Genomic DNA, 17,360 nt, shown 5'->3' with positions numbered 1-17,360 from the left:
AAAGACAAAGAAGTGAAAAAATCTGTTTTGTTCCTGCATAGGCTTTAGGTAGATAAATAAATACACTCCTTAAGGACCACAATAGATAACTGATAATCCTTAAGTCACAGTGCCAGAAAGATATGAGCAATATGAAGCAGCAGAGGAACCACTCCCAATTAAAAGAGCAAGAGAAATCCCCTGAAAGCACAATCAAGGAAATAGATATTGATGGCCTACTAGATCAAGATTTCAAAGAAAGGAGTGTTCAAAGTACTGAAGGAACTAAAAGAGATAGTGTTTAGAGATATAAAATATGTCAAAAATGAAATACAAGCTATAAAGAAGAACCAAGTAGAATTGTTAAACTCATTGGCTGAAATGAGAAGGGATCTAAAAGCTGTACATAGCAGGCTAGATTATGCAGAGGAATGAATAAGTGACCTAGAAGACAGGACAACAGAAACCACCCAATCAGAACAGCTGAGAGAAAAACAAATAAAAAACAATGAAAACAATAAAGGGACATATGGGAAAATACAAAGCACACTAATCTATGCATAATAGAGTTTCCAGAAGGGGAAGAAAGAACAAACGGGATTGAAAAGGTATTTCAAGAAACCATGACTGAAAACTTCCCAAACCTAAAGAAGGAATCAGATATCCAAGTACAGGAGGCTCAGAGGGTCCCAAACAGGAAGAACTCAAACAGACTCACACCAAGACACATCCTAATCAAGATGGCCAGAGTCAAGGATAAAGAAATGATCCTAAAGGCAGCAAGAGAAAAAACAAAAGTGTTATAAGGGAACCTCCATAAGGCTCTCAGTTGATTTCTCTACACAAACACTACAGGCCAGAAGGGAGTGGCAAGATATATTCAACGTCCTGAATGAAAAAATATGCAGCCTAGGATACTCTATCCAGCAAGGCTATCCTTTAGAATAGAAGGAGAGATAAAGAACTTCACAGACGAGCAAAAACTAAGAGTTTAACAACACTAAACCCATGCTAAAAGAAATATTGACAGGTCTGCTCTAAATAGAAAAGAAGCAGGATGCTACAAAAATGAGAAACTCAGAACTGGAAAGGAGATGACTGCCATGAATTACAAATAGAATAAATACAAAATTGTAAAAGAAGACATCTAAATCATTAAGAGTGGGAGAGGGAAGCAAGAAAACATACAGTATTTTGTTTTTCTTTCTTCTTTAAAAAAAAAATGTGTTCTCGGTAGGATGGGTTTGACCTAATATTACTATCTGTTTAGTACAAACATTTACAGTAATAGGTTAATAGACTTACAAAAAAGGGTAACCACAAGCCAAAAGCTTACAAGTGAGTCAAGCAAACTAAATGAAATCCAAGATAATACACAGGAAACTTACCAAATCACAAAAGGAAGAAGAAAGGAACAAAGAGAAAATACCAAATCAACTGCAAAAATAAGTTGAAAATGGCAATAAATACTCATCTATCATTAATTACTCTAAATGTTAATGGACTAAATGCTCCAGTCAAAAGACGTAGAGTGGCAGACTGGATAATAAAGCAAGAACCTTCAATATGCTGTATATAAGAGACACACTTTTGGGAGAAGGACACAAATAGATTGAGAGTGAAAGGATGGAAAGGATATTCCATGCAAATGGAAAAGCCAAAAAAAGCAGGTGTTGCAGTACTGATTTCAGACAAAATAGACTTTAAAACAAAGGCCATAAAGAAAGATAAAAAGGACATATTATAATGATTAAAGGAGTAATACAAGATGAGGATATTACAATCATTAATATATACGCACCCAACATAGGAGTACCTAAGTACGTAAAACAACTACTAACAGAGATAAAGGAGGAAACTGATGGGAATACAATCATTGCTGGAATATTTTAACACCACATTAACATCACTAGACAGACCTTCCAGACAGAAAATAAAGAAGGCAACAGAGAAATTAAATGATACAATAGAAAAATTATATTTGGTGGGTATTTTCAGAGCACTGCACTCCCCCAAAATAGGATATACATTCTTTTCAAGTTCACATGGAACATTTTCTAGGATTCATCATGTACTTGGGCACAAAAGAAGCCTCAAAAATTTTAAGAAGATAGTAATTATCTCAAGCATCTTTACTGACCACAATGCCATGAAACTATAAATCAACTACAGAGAAACAAAGAAGAAAAAAAGGAAAGCAAGGAAATTAAACAACATGCTATTAAAAAACCAATGGGTCAATGAGGAAATCAAAGCTGAAATTAAAAAATACCTTGAAACAAATGAAAATGAAAACACAAACACACAAAACTTATGGGATGCAGCAATGTCAATGCTAAGAGGGAAATTTACTGCAATACAGGCCTTCCTCAAAAAAGAAGAACAATCTCAAATAAACAATATAATCCACCAGCTAAAAGAACTAGAAAAAGAAGACCAAAAACACCCAAAAGTCAGCAGAAGGAAGGACATAATAAAGATCAGGGAGGAAATAAATAAAATAGAGATTAAAAAAATTAGAAAAAATCAATCAAACCAAAGGCTGGTTTTTTGAAAGAGTAAGTAAAATCGACAAACGTCTGGCCAAACTCACAAAGAAGAAAAAAGAGAGAGCACAAATAAGCAAAATAAGAAAGGAAAATGGAGAAATTACAACCAGTAAACATGAAAATACAGAGTATCATACAAGAATATTATGAAAAACTGTATGGAACCAAAATGGATAACCTACAGGAGATGGATAAGTTTCTGGAAACATACAGTCCACCAAGATTGAATCAAAAGAGACTAACCACTTGAACAAACTGATCACTAGAAATGAAATTGAATTAGCAATGAAAAACCTCCCTACAAATAAATGTCCAGGACCGGAAAGCTTCACAATGGAATTCTACCAAACATACAAAGAGGAACTAATACCAGTCCTTCTCAAACTCTTTCAGAAGACTGAAAAAGAGGGAATATTCCGAAACTAATTCTATAAAGCCAGCATCACCCTGATACCAAAACCAGGAAATGCCACCACAAAAAAAGTTGAATTAAAGACCATTAACACTGATTAACATAGATGCAAAAATCCATACCAAAATACTAGCAAATAGAATCCAACAGCACATTAAAAACTGTACACATCATGATCAAGTGGGGTTCATCCCAGGGACACAAGGATGGTTCAGCATACACAAATCAATCAATGTAATACATCACATCAACAAAAGAAAGGAAAAAAAAAGATCTTCTCAATAGATGCAGAAAAAGCTTTTGATAAAATTCAACACCTATTTATGATAAAAACTCTCACCATTGTGGGTATAGAGGGAACATATCTCAACATAATAAAAGCTACAGCCACCATAGTACTCAACGGTGAAAAGCTCAAAATCTTCCCACTAAAATCTGGGACAAGACAAGGCTGGACACTATCACCACTCCTATTCAATATAGTCTTGGAAGTCCTAGCCACAGCAATCAGGCAAGAGAGAGAAATAAAAGGGACCCAGATTGGAAAAGAAGAGGTAAAATTGTCACTATATGCATATGACATGATACCACATATAGAAAACCCTAAAAGGTCCACACAGAAACTACTAGAAATTATCAAAGAATTCAGTAAGGTAGCAGGTTACAAGATTAACATTCAAAAATCAGTTGCATTTCTTTACACTAATGGTGAATCAACAGAAAAAGAAAGAAAAGAAACAATTCCCTTTAAAATGGCACCCAAAGTAATAAACTATCAGGAGTAAATCTAACTAAAGAGGTGAAAGACTTATACATGGAAAACTATACAAACACTGATTAAAGAAGGTAAAGACTTAAAAAATGGAAAAAATATCCCATGCTCGTGGAGTAGAAGAATCAATATTGTTAAAATGGTCACCCTGCTCAAAGCAATCTACAGATTTAATGCAATCCCTATCAAATTACCCAGGACATATTTCACAGAACTACAACAAATCATAATAAAATTTATATGGAAGCACAAAAGACGTAGAATTGACAAAGCATCACTGAAGAAAAAGAAAGAAGCTGGAGAAATAACCCTCCCAGATTTCAGAAAATACTATACAGTTACAGTAATCAAAATAGCATGATATTGGTACAAAAACAGACATATGAACCAATGGAACAGAATAGAGAGCCCAGAAATGAACCCACAAACTTTTCATTAACTAATCTTTGACAAAGGAGGCAAGAACATATAATGAAACAAAGACAGGCTCTTCAGCAAATGGTGTTGGGAAAACTGGACAGCAGCATGTAAATCACTGAGGCTTGAACACTCCCTTACACCATACACAAAAATAAGCTCAAAGTGGATCAAAGACTTAAACATAAGACAAGATCCAGTAAACCTCCTAGAAGAAAACCTAGGCAAAGCATTATCTCTCATACATCTCAAAATGTTCTCCTAGGGCAGTCTACCCAAGCAATAGAAATAAAACAAGAATAAACAAATGGGGCCTAAGTAAACTTACAAGCTCTTGCACAGCAAGGGAAACCATAAGCAAAACAAAACAACAACCTACAGAATGGGAGAAAAGTTTTGCAAAAGATGAAACTGACAAAGGCTTGATCTCCAGAATATATAAGCAGCTCATACGATTTAATATGAAAAAAACAAACAATCCCATCCAAAAATGGGCAGAAGACCTAAACAAGCAATTCCCAAAGAAGAAATGCAAATGATTAATAGGCACATGAGAAAATGCTCAATATCACTAATTATCAGAGATTTGCAAATCAAAACTGCAGTGAGGTAGCGCCTCACAGCAGTGAGTATGGCTATCATTCAAAAGTCCACAAATGACAAATGCTGGAGAGGATGTGGAGAAACAGGAACCCTCTTACACTGCTGGTGGGAATACAGTTTGGTGCAGCCACTGTGGAAAACAGTATGGATATTTCTCAAAAGACTAGGAACTGACTTATCATATGACCCAGGAATCTCATTCTTGGGTATATATCCAGAAGGAACCTGACATCAAAAAGACACCTGCACCCCAATGTTCACAGCAGCACTCTTTACAACAGTGAAGACATGGAAACAGCATAAATGTCCATAGAAAGATGACCTGACAAAGAAGATATGATATACCTATACAATGGAGTACTATTCAGACATGAAAATGACAATATAATGCCATTTGAAGCAACATGGCTTTCCCTGGATAATGTTATTCTAAATGAAGTAAGCCAGAAAGAGAAAGAAAAATACCATATGTTGCTCATATGTGGAATCTTAAAAAAACAAAAAACAAATAAACTTAAATGTAAAACAGAAACAGACTCACAGACATAGAATGCAAACTTGTCATTGCCAGGGAAGAGGAGGGTGGGAAGGGACAGACTGGGAGTTCAAATTTTGTACATACTGACAGGTATATATAGAATAGATAAACAAGTTTATACTGCATACCACATGGAAATATATACAACATCTTTTGGTAGCTCATGGTGGAAAACGATGTGAAAATGAATAAGCGTATGATTGAAAAATTGTGCTCTACACTTGAAATTGACACAACATTGTAAACTGAGTATAACTCAATAAAAAAATAAAATAAAAAGAATATTAAAAAAATTAAAACAGTTATCCTGGGGTCCCCTACTCCTCCCAATGCCAGAACCCTAGGCTGGGGAGCCAGATGCTGGGCTTATAATTCCCACTCCTATTGGAGGTTTGTTGTGACTTATTCTTCACCTTGTGAGTTGCCAACAGTGAGGGATATGGGGTCCACCTATATCATGAGAATGCCCCTCCTACCATCCTGCTGTGGTTCCATCTCTGTGTTTTCACTGAAGATCTTCTTTTGCTAGGATCCAGTCTTTTTTTTTTTTTTCTTTGATGCTTGTTTAGCAGTCAGTTGTGGTTTCACTGTAGTCATGAGGAGAGGCAAATAGTGGAAGCCTATCAGCTGGCTTTCAGCAGAGTCACTGCAGGCCAGAAGGAACAGCCATGATATATTTAAAGTACTCAAAGGTAAAAACCTGGAATCTAGGCCACCTACTCAGCAAAGTTATTAATCAGAATTGAAAGAGAATTAAAAAGCATCTCATAAAGGCAAAAACTAAGACTTCATCATTCGTAAACTGACGTCACAAGAAGTATTAAAAAGTTTTCATTATGTGAAAAAGAACAAGAAGTAAGAACTTATCTGAATGGGGAAATCCCACTTTAAAGGCAAAAATGGAGCAATGGCTGTGAATCAAACACTTAAACAAGCTACTACAAAGACTAAAAGACAAAATTTGTAAAAACTATACTTACAATAAACACTTATAGGATGCATATGAAGATGTAAAAAATACAATCAAAAAAGGAGTGGAGAGGGAGTAAAAGAGCAGATCTTTTTGAATTTATATAACCTTAAATGACAATCACGTTAAAACAATCAGATATTGTAACAAAGCAACTTATATGAACCTCATGTTGTCCATAAATCAAAAACCTACATTAGATATGCAAAAACAAGTGAGAAGCACAAATGTAACAATAAAGAAAATCAACTACCCATAAGAGAAGAGTATGAAAGAAGGACAGAGAAGAACTACAAAAACATGTAGCAAGGTGGCAGGATACAACATTAACATGCACAAATCAGTTGCATTTTTTACACTAACAATGAAATAGTAAGAAAAGAAAGTAAAGAAACAACCCCTTTAAAATCACAACCAATAAATGATAAAATACTTACGAATAAATCTGATCAAGCAGGTGAAAGACTTATACATGGAGAACTACAAAATACTGATTAAAGAAATTAAAGATGACTTAAAGAAATGGAAAGAAATACTATGCTCTTGGATTGGAAGAATCAATATTGTTAAAATGGCCATACTGTTGAAGGCAATTGACGGATTTAATGCAATCCCTATCAAGTTACCCAGGACATTTTTCACAGAACTAGAACAAATAATCCTAAAATTCCGATGGACTCATAAAGACCCAAAGTTGCCAAATCAATATTGAAGAAAAAGAATAAAGCAGGAGGAATGACCTTCCACAACTTCAGATGAACTTACAGAGATACAATAATCAAAACAGTGTGGTACTGGCATGAAACCAGACATATAGATCAATGGAACAGAGCACAGAGCCGAGAAATAAACACAGACCTACAGTAAATTAGTCTTCAGCACAGGAGGCAAGCACACACACTGCAGTAAAGACAGTCTCTTCTGCAAATGGTGCAGGGAAAACTGGACAGCTGCATGCAAATCAATGATGTTAGGACACTTCCCCACACCACACACAAAAACAAATTCAAAATGGCTTAAAGACTTAAATATAAGACAAGACACTACAAGCCTCTTAGAAGAAAACATAAGCAAACCATTCTCTCACATACTTCTCAGCAATGTTCTCCTAGGGCAGTTTACTCAAGCAATGCAAATAAAAGCAGAAAATAAACAAACGGGACCCAACTGAACTTACAGGCTTTTGCACAGTGAATGAATCCTTAAGCAAACAAAACGGCAACCTACGGGATGGGAGAAAATATCTGCCAATGATGCGACTGACAAAGGCCTAATTTCCTGAGTATACACACAGCTCACACAAGTTCATAACACAAAACAAGCAACCCAATCCAAAAATGGGCAGAAGATATAAACAAGCATTTCTCCAATGAAGACATAAAGCTAATGGGCACATGAAAAAATGCTCAATACTTCTCATTATCAGAGAAATGCAAATCAACACTACAATGAAGTATAAACTCACACCAGTCAGAATGGCCATCATGAATGAGAAATGCTGGAGAGGTTGCGGAGAAAAAGGAAGTCTCCTACACTGTCACTGGGAAATGTAGTTTGGTATAGCCATTATGGGAAACAGTATGGAAATGCCTCAAAAATCTAAAAATAGACTTACCCTATGAATCAGCAATCCCACTTCTGGATATATATCCAGAGGGAACTCCAATTTGAAAAGGGACCTGTACCCTAATATTCACAGCACCACTATATACAACAGGCAAGACATAGAAGCATCCTATAATGTAGCAACAGATGACAGGATAAAGAAATCGTGGTATATTTATGCATTGGAATACTACTCTACCATTAAAAAGGATGAAATAATGCTATTTGCAGCAAGGTGGATGGACCCAGAGAATATCATTCTAAGTGAAGCAAACCAAAAGGGGAAAGTAAAATACCACATGATATCACTCCACATGATATCATGTGGAATTTTAAACAAAAAGAAGAAAGAAACAAGGTCTCACTATGAATTCACCTACAATACAGAAACAGACTCGTACACATAGTTAACAATCTCATGGTTACCAGGGAAAGGGGGTGGGAAGGGATAAATTTAGGAGTTTGAGACTTACAAATGTTAGCCACTATATATGAAAATAGATTTAAAAACATGTTTCTTCTCTATAGCACAGAAACTTACATTCAATATCTGGTAATAACCTATACTGGAAAAGCCGCTACTGCCACCACCTGAGGAAACAAGAGAAGAAAGAAGAGTTACCCTGGGCTAGAGCCCGGTCTTCCACAAGTCCTTGCCCGCTGTTGACGCTGCCCTAGACAGCACTGCACCCTCCTCCCAGGAGCCGGCTGGCATGAATATGTGTCTCCGAACCAGGGGCAGCAGAGGCCGCCCCGAGAACAGGCCCTGGAGGAGATGGGAGCAAGTCCACCTGCTCCCCATGAGGACAGGCACCCCTCCTCTCAGCCGCCGCCCAATGACTGCACCACACCAGCCTCCAGGGAGCAGGCCATGGTCTGAGGGCCGGTTGGAGATGTTCCGGGGCCACACCAGCTTTCCCAAACCCAGGAATAAGAGTCAGGGCAGACGCAGGGCTCAGGGACTACTAAGGAGAGGGGACAGCACCACGAACCAGGTGGTGGCCTCAGACCCTCCTCAGGGTCCTAATAGTCCTCGTGGCCCGGGACTCAGCTAAGCACCCCTACCCATGCGCCTCCCCAACTGCGCAGCTCATACTGCACTCGCCGGCTCCATGCCCCATCCAGCGCCCCTTCACCTCCTAGGCGGCGGCAGCGGAGGAGACTGGAAGCATCGGCCCAGACTCCAGGCCGTGCTCCTTTTCAGGGAGCTGCTCCAGGAACACCCGACTCCCACCTGGCTGCCACATGCTCTGCACGGGTTCCGCTGTCCGCGCGACTATGCGTTTGGGCATGTGCGCCCCTCCCCATCCCGCCGGCATCGGGGACTTTCGGCTGGGGCTCCTGCTGTACCGGAAGTGGCGCCTGGGGCCAGGAGGACCTGGGTGGGGCCCTGCGGTGGGGCAGTGGGCTGGGACCCCACCCTTCTGCAGGCCCACTCTCCTGAGGGCCTACCCTCCTGCCCGCCACACCGCTGCCCGCCACACCGCTGCCCGCCATTCCCCAGACCTCCATCCCCAGTGCCCCTATACCGCCACCAATGGAGTCCTGGCACTCAAAGCCACGACCGCCCTGGGACGAGCCACACCACCAGCCCCACTCCCCTTGCTAGCCTCTCCCTTCCCGATACTATCCTCCCATCCTGGACAGGCCCAGTCTCCCACCAGACCCCAAAGATGGGGCTCCTTCTCATCACACTGTGGTCCCTGACACATACTCCAACCTGCTAGATCCTAACTTATGGCCCCTACACCACAACTTCTCCCCTCATGCCTCACCACAGGACCTCCAACATCTCGAAGTGGTCCCCCTCACCCCTCAATTGGGTCAGTTCCTTCTCAGCGGCCCGTCACCTGTCAGCCTGTACCCCCTTCACCGCGGGTTCCCCCCTCACTCTTAGTGCACCCCTACCTGGAGATGACTCTCTCACCACTCACCCCATGGTTGGGGTTTGGTAGTCGGGACTCCAGTCCCCACGGTGACTTCCACCAGCGAGGGTTCCGGCCTAGTGTGCACCTGCATAGCTAGTGTCTGAGGCTACAGGGCGAGGTGGGCCGAACTGGAGGCAGATACAATTCCCGCCCTGGTGTCCTGAACCCTGTGCGCTGTGCCTCATCTGAGTCTGAGTGTCAGGGTGATCTCTGGCTGCCCGCAACTGGCCTGTGGACCTGGGGTGGTTGATGGTCCTGATGGTGATCCAGACCCCTAGGGCAGAAGCACTGGGAATGCGGACCTGCAGGGATTGTGGAGTTTGGAGGGTGCAGCTAAGCCCAGAGATGGAGAGCAGGCAGTTGGCTGTGTGCACAGGGCTGTGTGCATGGCGTGGGCTCAGCCCATGTGGGTGCAGGGACCTTGTTCATTCACACTGGGCCAAAGGTAACAGGGATGGGAGCTTTTAAAGTGTTCATGTTAGGAAGCCAAGGCTGGAGAACAAAGCAGGCAGCTTCGCTGGCCAGGCCACCATGGAATCCGCCATGTAGCTCGTCCCTTGCATTAGGGGAGACTGACTGTTGACTGGCCTATGAGATGTCCCTTGCCATGGTATGGTTTACAGGCAACTGAAGGGACTTTGACTGCAATTTTAATCACCAATAATTGTTACTTTCTCTGCAGGAGATCAAGTCCACAGTCATGGTGAACCTGGAAGTACTCCTGCCTGAACCCCAGCCTGGGGCAGAGGAGGACCCACCTGTAAACATCCTCTTACCTCTCACCAAAAGGCACTGTAATAGAAAAGAACAGATCTGAATCCATATTAGATCTGTTCCTTTTCCTTTAAACCTGTCTTCTGTTATCTAGGCTTATTCTTGCTTGCTCGGCACCTTTTGTAAAACAATGTTGCCTTTAGCCTGAAATATGCATGAGAGCCTATTCTCAAGGCTCTGACCTTTAAGGATATTAACACTTTTGCCCTCCTATAAAGATAACAAGTTGCAGGATAGAACATAACCTTTGCTTTCTTCGAGGTTTTACAGGGATACCATGATCCGACCCATGTGGATCGCTGCAAAGGATTCCAAGAACAAAGAAATCCTACACCAAGAAGTTTGTAGCAACGAACCACAGCCCATCCCCTTTTCAATAGAAAAGGAACCTGAAGTCTGACATGGGGAAGATGGTTCTCCAGGACATAGTCTACCATTTTCTTGGTCTATAGCTGTCCACGTGGGTCAGGTCATGGTGCCCCTGCAAAACCTCTAACAAAACAAGTTATTTCCTATTTGGCAACTTATTGTCTTTATATCAGTGCAAAAGTGTTAATATGCTTAAAGGTCAGAGCCTTGAGAACAGCTCTTTCATTTACCAGACAGGCTAAAGGCAACGTTGTTTTACAAACTGTGCAGAGCCAGCAAGGCTAAGCCTAGAAGACAGGGTACAGGGTTAAAGACAAAATAACAGATCTAATATGGAGTCAGGTTTGTTCTTTTCTATTAGAGTAACATCTAGTTATATGTTTTAAGTTTACAAGAATAAAGTTTAGCCTTTTCCCATTTAAAATTCTGCAATTCAGGAGCATTAAGTGCACTCATAATGCTGTGAGACCGACACCACTCTTTGGTTTCAGACTATTTCCTTCCTCAAAGTAAAAACTTGTATTCAAAGCACAGCCCCCATCCTCCCTCCCCCAGCCGGAGAAAAACCCCAATCCCCTTTCTCTTTCTGTGTCTTTACCTATCCTAGAGGTTCCCTGTTAATGAAATCATATAAAAGGTGACTTTTTGTGTGTGGCCACATAACTTAAGAGGGGACTGGTGATTTTTTTGTGTGTGTTTACATGAATTAGCATGTTTGTATTTTAAAAGGAAAAATCCAGATGAATTAAAGATGATATGTACAAAATAAAGCCCTTTTAATAACTCTGTGCATCATCTGGGGGTAGGCACTGCTGTTCTAATTATGAAACCAGAGCCAAAAGGGAGATGCTTAGCTCTTCATGTGGCGAAACAAATCAAACAGAACCAAAAAACAAACAAAGGCCAAGAAAGACAGCTGGAAAGCCAAACCACAACGTGGAAAAAGTTTTCCTCATGACCCAAGGTCAGAGAAAGATTTCATATCCCTGTGGGCCAAAAACCTCATGAAGCCCAGTGTTCTAAAAAGAAACAGAACACACACACAGGCAGTTCCAATGAGAGGCAGTGCAGGTGGCCAGTGTGCTCGAGATGCTCAACCTCTCAGGTGAGGACACAGGCAGACGGACACACTGTGGAGGCAGCACTGGTCACCATCGCACTGGCAGGTCTTTAGCCTGGTGACAACGTGAGGAGGCAGAGGCCCCAGCAGGTCCCCTGGAGGGAAGAGTGAACAGACGCCCCTCTCCGGGGGAACAGTGTGCAGGACGCATCAAAGGGCCACAGGTGCATCCCTTCCCCAGCGGTACTGATCCTTAGAGCTGATCTCACCAAAGTGTTTGCACAACTTTCAAAGATTTTTTTTTTCTTCAGAAACATGAATACCACATAATATGTCATCAAGGCATTTTCAGAAGTGATCTGCCCTGGGTCCTAACAATACACACACATGAATACACACATATACACGTAAACATATGCACACATTTGTACAGGAAAGAGACAGACAGGCTGAAACACAGAGAGGCAGAGGGAGAGAGAGAAACAGAGAGAGACAAAACAGACAGAGAAGCACTGAGAGACAGAGAAAGAATGAACACTGGAGCTGGGAATGTGTGGAAGTCATGCATGTTTTCACAAGTCAGTCTACATGTCAGAACCTGGTCCCAATGTCCATCCACCCTGTAGGGGAGGGTGTGGGGATCACACAACGATGTGTGACCAGAAGGCAAACAAGCAGGGAGACACTGTGGGGCAGCTCACCCTAGAGGCCCTGCTGAGACACTGAGCCTGAATCTGAACATGACAGAATGACTTAGGAGGTTGTATGCCAGAGTGGACAATTTCAGAATTGTATTTAATTTCAACCTGGGTACAGGGAGCTGGGAAGCAGGCGGCAAGAAGCGTGACTTTCCCCATTCCTCAGGGCAGACCCCAGCCTGTGTAGTGTGTGCTCTGCGCTCTGCCAGCCCTGTGTGGTGTCCTTCATTTGCTAGGTCTGTGCACGAGCTCCCTGTGATCCCAGCCCATGGGGGTGACATATGCAGTGGACATTTATGTGTCTGTAGACTTATGGCTTACCTAGGAATCAGGGGCCTGAATGATGCCCTCTGCACTGATGGGGGACTGGGGAGACACTGAAAGCCATGTGGCTTGTCCAGGCTGACAGCACTACTGACGGGGGAGCCGGGTCTGAACCCAGCTGTGTCCTCAGAGGTGTGTCCAGAGCTGGTGCCCTGGCTGCATCCAGGTCTCCCCAGGGCTAAGGGCTGAGCTGAGTTGGTGTCACTGTGTGTGGACATGGCATGGGGTGGGAAGTGAGCCATCGGCAGCCCAGAAATGCCCTTGGGGAGCTTTGTGTCAGGAGGAAGCTTGGGGAAGGGAACCCCAGGAAGTGACCTCACAATAGAGCTCAACAGAACTTGGAACCTAGTTCCAAGTTCCAAGACACCGACTTTGTAGAGGAGCCCCCTACTCAGCTCACTTGGTTGGTAAACTCATTGCAACTCAGAGATGTTCTGCTGCATCCCAACACCCGAGGCGCGGCCTGTGGAATGCTTGCAACAAGGGACTGTATCATCAGTGCTGACACTGGGTGAAACTTCACCCCAGGCGCCTCTGGTCTTTTGGCCAGAGGGACCCAAAGGTAACACAGGGAGCCCCAGGGCAGGCTTACCGAGGCCGTGCGACCACTCAGATCCCACCTGAGTAGCCCCACAGCCCTTTCCTGGCTGGTGCAGATGGGGCCGTCATGTTGGGGTGGGAGGGTCCTGCCTCAAGCAAGAGCAGGCTGAGGAAGAGTCAGAGGCCTGTGAGGCCGGTCACGTCCACAACCCGGGTCCAAGATGTCTGGCTGGGATGTGGAGATCCAGGGCAGGGCCCTGCTACCCGAGGTGGAGCCCATGCCATCTGGGTGTGTCTCTTCCCTCCCGGGTGACTGAGCTGACCAAGGTCCCAGTCTGATGTGGCAGCAGAGGGTCGAGTGGGCAGAAGCAGGGGTGGTCCTGGCCGGGCAAGGCTCTGAGACCTCCGGGCCAGGGTGGCTGCTGGTCACTGTCATTGCAGAGCCAGAAACCACAGGAGCTGGTGGACAAGGACACCCATTCCACATCCCCGAGTGAGGGGCTGGTGCGCCACACTTCTGAGGGCCAGCACAGGCTCCGGGTGGATCTGGACATGGAGGTGTCCCCACTACCACGGCCCATAGGTGAACAGGGCAGGCCTCCTGCCCAGACAACACCCAGGCCTCTCACCAGGGTCATGCCCGGGGCTGACGGGCAGCTCAGCACACCCGGCTCTGACCTGGAGCACCGTGCCCTCCTCCCTATGAGTCAGGTGGAGGACCAGGAGCCCACAGAGGCCTAGCCCGAAAGTGAGAAGGGCAGGGCTGGTTGCATGTGTGTAGGTGAGGGAGGGCTGAGGGCTGGGCCACACAGGGAGGCATCCTCAGAGGCAACTGTTGGGACCAGAGCAAAGACTGGCTTCAGACCACCTGTCTGGAAGAATTCAGTCACAGAAAACATCCTGTGGGCACTTCCTGGGTGAGACGTGTCTGAAAAGCTCTGGGAAGATTTCTGTTCTTGAAAAGGCACATGGAAAGGGATGCACGTGGGTAAATTGTTTTTCTGTCACAGCTTGAGCATTTCCACAAGACTCAAAGCTCTCTCCAAGTCTAACAGTTACAGATCCAGAGCAGGCGGGGTAGGGGAAGATGCCAGAGACCAAACAAAGGACGATCTGGGCCCACCAGGAGACCCCAAGCTCTGGCTTGCAGCTCCCACTGCTCCTCCATAACCTAAACCTGGAATGCTGGGCAACGGAGAACCAGTTCAGGCGTCACCACCCCCTAGGGCTGAGCACCCTCTGCCCCCAGCCACACCTTCTTCTCTAAATTCCCACGGTCAATCCCCTCCCCCACCCAAAGTTTACTCCCCTTCCCCTGGAGTTGTTTTCGTTTGGTTTTTCTTTAGTTTCCTTTGTTTCTTTCACATCTTCTATGATATCCTTTATTTTTATGTTTTTAGTTTCTTGCAATAAAATATAGACTTTTTCCCTTTTGAACTGTGCAATTCAGGAGGATTAGGTGCATTCACAATGCTGTGCGACTATCACTAGTATCTAGTTTCTCACTATTTCTTTCCTCAAAGTAAAACCCTGGATCCAAAGCACACACTCTGCTTCCTTCCTCCCCAGTCCCTGACAACCCCAAGTTCTCTTCCTCTCTGCCTGTTTTTACCTCTCCTGGATATTCCCTATGAATGAAACCATATGAAAGGTGGCTTTTTTCTGCCAGCCCACGTGGTTTAAGTGGGGGATGGTGAATTTTTTTTGTTTTCACTTGAAATAGCACTTTTCACTTTGCCTCCCCCTAGGAGCTTCCTAAGAACATACCCGAAACAGGCTCGCACACACGTTTTTGTCTGAGGATCTGCTTCCTGGGGAGCTCAGCCTGAGACAATCCCTACAGATCTTATCACAGCACTCATGTATTAACGCTGGCTTTTTGCCTTCTTCTATATATGTGATCTCATCGATGAAGTCACAAGTGATTTTAGGGAAGGAACTACACTTATTGCGTCATCAGTTTTCCTCATCGTCTCCTGAGCAGCACAGAATTTTATGTAGGATGGGGAGTGTGAGTCAACTTTTCAGTGCCAAAGTTTTCCATTATGTTGCAAGTTTTCATTTCTACCACCTGGAGTTCAGGAAACTAATGAGTTTACTGAAATGCATGTAAAATATGTAAATACTATTCATATAAGGTATGTCATTATTGGAGCCCAAGCTCCTGGTTTTGGATGTACATCATTTTTGTACACATCCACCAAAGGGGAGGTCAGCTGGGAGAAGACAGCCTATACTTTCAGGAGTCAATGACTGAACATAACGTGCAGGCTTATCCTTTTGAAGTGGAAGATTGCAGGGTATCTGGCTGTTATTTATAGCAGTTCACAATGTCACTGAGTCAGAGGGACCTTGGGACCATCTGCTGTCTGACCTTCTATCCAGTTGGTAATTTGCAAAGAGGTCAATATAGTCTTAACATTTCAAGTAAGAACGTGAAAACACCTTGGTAAACCAGATGAAGAAATAACCAAGTAGAAAAGGGTCTCCCATCAGACTCTATGCCCATTTTCCTGGATCCTCTGTGTGTTAAGATCTTTGTGCTTTGGAGATGGATGACCTGGGCCCCACCTCCATCATCGTTAATTAGTATTAGAAAAGTCACTCCTCTTCCAACCTCAGCTTCCTTATCTATCAAATAGGGAAACAGTAAAGTCACCAACTTCATAAAGGGCTTGTGAGGGTTAAAGTAAATGAAGTAATTACTGAGTATTGTGCCCAGTATGGTCTTGGGCACCTCCAACCCCCACTGTCATCATTATCACAGCAAGGACTCTCAGGATGTGCATAAGAAGTGTGGTGTGAGCTACTGGATTGGTTTCCATCTCCCCTGAGGCCTGCCTTGGGGGCAGCATCTGTTTCCCCAGGTTCAAGGGATGCAATTCTCCTGGTTAGCTTGCTCCCAGGTGGCTTGTGTGGTGAGGTCAGGGGTCTGGGGGTATGGCAGTGACAGAAGCAGGTGTATGGGACCTGCCCAGTATATTCTGCTCTGGTCATCTTGCTCCCATCTCCCACTCAGACAAGCTTGGAGTCTGCGAACACAATTCTTCAACTTCTTGCTTATGAAAATGCAAAGGAGGACTGCAAAAAGGCTATCGGTCCCTTTAAAGGGACAGCTCCATTGACTGAATATATAAAATTGTGCCAGAGAGGGGGAACAGAAAGTTTTAAGGCCAATATCATGTTGCAAGCCATGGCAGGATTGAAATTAGGAAAAACTTTTCAAGGCAAATGTTTTAATTGTGGAAAAATTGGTCATACAAAAAAGGAATGAAGAAATACAAAACAAAAGGCTGCACCAGAAAATTTTATGAGAAATAAAAAGGAAAAATCTCCTGGAGTCTGTCCAAGATGTGAAAAAGGAAATCACTGGGCAAATCAATGTAGGTCTGTGTTGCATAAGGATGGGACAATGCTTCAGGAAAGCTTCAAAAGGGGCTTGCTCCCAGCCCCGTGACAAAAGGGAGCGTTCCCTGTACATGCCAGCGTGAACAAAGATTAAAGCACAATGTCATGGAATTATCCCCAGAAACCGCAGGGAGTGCCTCCATCGATATCCCCTGTTTAAATTCACTTATTCTTGTGCCAGGAGAGGAACCATCATTAATAGAAACAGAAATGTATGGACCTCTTCGTCCTGGGACAGTGGGCCTGTTATTAGGAAGATCGAGTTTAACTTCTCAAGGTATCCGGGTTCATACTGGGGTGACAGATAGTGACTATGCAGGAGAAATTAAGGTTATGATGTCACCTACAAAGCCATGAAAAGCAGAAAAAGGAAATAAAACTGCTCAGCTGCCGCTACTGCCATACTACCCTGCA

Source organism: Camelus bactrianus, chromosome X (assembly GCF_048773025.1).
Source record: "Camelus bactrianus isolate YW-2024 breed Bactrian camel chromosome X, ASM4877302v1, whole genome shotgun sequence".
NCBI lineage: Eukaryota > Metazoa > Chordata > Mammalia > Artiodactyla > Camelidae > Camelus > Camelus bactrianus.
The sequence above is the reverse complement of the archived record's forward strand: the minus strand, read 5'-3'. Positions refer to the sequence as shown.